The sequence below is a fragment of the Apodemus sylvaticus genome, chromosome 13, assembly GCF_947179515.1.
Source record: "Apodemus sylvaticus chromosome 13, mApoSyl1.1, whole genome shotgun sequence".
Taxonomy (NCBI): Eukaryota; Metazoa; Chordata; class Mammalia; order Rodentia; family Muridae; genus Apodemus; species Apodemus sylvaticus.
The window spans coordinates 88,500,505-88,504,010 of record NC_067484.1 but is presented as its reverse complement, the minus strand read 5'-3'; the positions used below and the strand labels follow the sequence as shown (position 1 = coordinate 88,504,010).

Below are 3,506 nucleotides of genomic sequence, written 5' to 3'. Positions count from 1 at the left end.
ACAGGCCATGATCCAATTGATATAATCTGCCTAATTTCACTGAAGGAACAGTACTGAAGAGCAATTGTAAATGACAGAAGCTCAGTCACAGAAAGCATAGCAAAGAAATATTTGTATTAATTAACTCATCACTGATACTGCTATTCCTTTCTCTCTCTCTCTCTCTCTCTCTCTCTCTCTCTCTCTCTCTCTCTCTCTCTCTCTCTCTGTGTGTGTGTGTGTGTGTGTGTGTATGTAGGGAGTGTATGTGTGTGTGGACAAACAGACTTTTGATAAAAGTTTTCTTCTTAGAACGAAGATACATAGATAAAAAAATAATTAAAAAAAGAATATTTCCTTACAAGGTTGTTAAGGGTTAGGCTGTTGCTATGTATTGTAATGTTAAATTCTGTACTGGAAGGTCTAGTTGCTTACTAGTGAGTTCTCACATTTACTGGTTTTGTTGTGCAAACTTTCTTCCCTCATTTAAAACTGTTGGTTAAATAAAAATGGCTACAGCCATTTATTCTGGAGGGATTAGAAGTAGGCAGGTTTTGAGTTAACTGGTGGCAGAGAAGAGAAGGATGCAGGAAAGAGGAGGAAGCAGCCATGAGGAGATGGACCATGAGCACATGACTGGGAGAAACAGCAAATATTTGGAGTACATCACTGGGGAAATATCCAGGCCAGCACTTAGAACAGTAGCTTAAGGTTTACCCCAGCAATTGTCAAAGCCAAATAAAATAACTATTGTCTGAGTCTCCCATTTGTAAGTTAGACAAAGATAGGTTGAAATTGGCTCTATTACACAAGCTGGTTGAGTTTGGGGGAATTGCTTCCTATTTTGGGTAACTAGCCTGAACTCATTGTTAGACTGAGAATATACAGTTAGCAAATATAAAAGAATAACACAATAACATATGCTGGGCAATGCAACTGATTTTCTCTGCTTCATCAACTTTTATTTTTAATGGTGCAAATATTTCCAGCTTATTCTTTTATTTTTTTGCACCAAAAATTAATATGTTTCTTTCTATTCCTGTCAACTTAGCCAAAGGCTTGCTTCTAAACTGCAGTGTTTTGGTCTTTTTTTTGCCAGTCCTTAAGTCTTTAGTGTAAAACCTCATGCGATCATCCACTTCTACAGGTTCATCTGACTACTTTAGTGTCTTTCACTGGGAGGTTGGCAGTGAAACCGAGGCTCTGGAGGCTTTACAAACTTGGATAGATTATCAACTCATTGTTTGAGGAAGTAAAAAGACCATGGGTGTAGCAAACATAAATTCCTTCCTTGTCCCTGGAGACCTGATCACCAGGGGAAAAATGCAGCCGAGCAGCTGCATGTACCCTGGCACTCATGCAGTCACTATTGGCCTTCAGCACTGTCATAGTTTCGTTGACCTTTTCTCAAACACTTCAACATCTTCTCTGTGCTGTCTTTGGAATATTTCTTGATTATTGTTCCTTTCACCCCTGTCACATAGTGATGGGACTTCCCAAGTCCAGGAAATTTCATTAATAAGATTCAATTTGGAAATATGTCATCTACTGTTCCCTGATTTAAGGGTTGATACTTTTCTTCTTTGCTAGACTTTCTGAGGTAGCGAAGGAACAGAAATAATGGATCCATAGATGCTGTGAAATGGAAAGGCCCTCCATTTGAACTGATTGACTTATTAACCAAGAATGGTGTTTTTCTTTGAAAACATTGATTTTACACAGTTGCTGTAGAAACTTATTGAACAAGTAAATGTTCCTTCCTGTGAATGCAGCTAAACCCATTTAAAATGCACTAGGCCTCTCTGTTCAGTCATCAATGGTTACTTTTATGTAAGTTCTCAGAGCTGTCCATTTGACCCAGGGAATACCACCTCTCCTTTTTGGCTTTCCTTGGTTGCCTATAGATTTTGCAGGGATAAGGCCTCAAGAGGTTTTCCCTTATTCCCTTTGGTGTGTTTATTAGTATCCTCTTTGTTCAGTTCAGGTTTGGACATATAGTTTTAATAAACTTTTCCTATCTGGGCTGAGTTTCTGGTTTCTCAGCTGCTGGTCAGGGTTGTCCAAGAGACTACTTAAACATACAGCCTATTGCTTGTTATCCTTGGTGACTCTAAAAACAGGGCCCATATACTAATGAGCCGGAACTGATATGAATTCTGTTTTCCTGAGGACCCAGATGGCATCCTGGATGTTTCCACAATACGGAGGCAAACAGCAGCTCTACCCACTTGTCATGCCAGTGAGTGACTGCAGTGACCAGTGTGGCATGAGACCCCTAAGGGAGCAGAAATGGTATACACACCTTGGCCATAACTAACAGTTCTCAAATTGGACTCATGACCTATTCAAAAAAGTCAAACCATACCTGGTATCAGAAACCTAGTTAACTACCTAGTTAAGTTATAGTTATTGGTGGAGAATCCACACCCATTAATTTTCTCAACTAGGATAATGGCTATCAACAATCTTTAATCTTTTTTCTATATATTCACAGATAATTATAGTCTTTACATCCCATCAATTAAACCTCTCTTTAAAACTGATTTTCAAGGGAAAAATGAAATAGGATATTTAAATTTCAGGCAAAAGGAAGAAACAGAAATTTTCCCAAGAGAATGTTCTCCTAGATTGTGTTATCTTCCCTGTTCTGAACATTTCCCACTGGAGTGGTAAGTTTGTCACCTTAGATAATTTACATTTGTCTATCATAATTCCTGAAAGCACATATTGGTCTTACAGTGTGTTGGTTACTTTTCTCATTGCTGTGACAAATGTTCATGATAAGGAAGTTAAGAGTGGAAAGCTTCGCTTTAGTTCACAGTTTGAGGGTTCAGTGTCTCACGCAGGGAAGGCATGATCATAGTGGAGCCTCGGTTAGGAAGCAGACAGAGACGAATGACAGAATGACAGAACCTAACTTGTTCTCTCACTTTTATATTTCTTTTATTTTTGAGATTACACTGCAATTACATCATTTCTCCCTTCCTTTTGCCACCTCAAACCCTCCCATACAATCCTTCTGAACTTTCAGATTCATGAATTCTTTACTCACTACTTATTGGTATATATGAATATATAGACACATATATTTGTATATATATTGAATATAATACATTAACAATATATCATTATGAAAATATATACAATATATCAATATGTGATATAATGTTATCAACATAAACATTAATTTTAATTGTTAAATAATCATTAACATTCTTTTATTTACTGTATTTATTAATAAATGATGAGTAATAATTTTTAATATACTACATGTAATAATTACATATTTCAAAATGTACTACCAAATATAGTCTGCTCAGGCTTTATAATGCTACTCAAGTGTATACTTTCATTTTTGACCACTGCATAATCAGTTAGTGTGATTATTTTTTATTGAGTCTGACCTTAGCTAGAAGAGCGTATTGCTGCTCTGCATTCAGGGTGCATCTTCTAAGTTCAGTTAAACACTTGCCACATCTTCCTAATCAAAACCAGAGTTTTGATCTCCCAGGTGATTCCAAGTCCCA

At 37.0% G+C, this 3,506-nt stretch overlaps 1 pseudogene; it reads right to left on the bottom strand.

The window, feature by feature from the left end:
- Positions 1-977: 977 nt before the first annotated feature.
- On the bottom strand, positions 978-1,761 carry LOC127663679 (ribonuclease H2 subunit B-like; annotated as a pseudogene).
- Positions 1,762-3,506: the final 1,745 nt, after the last annotated feature.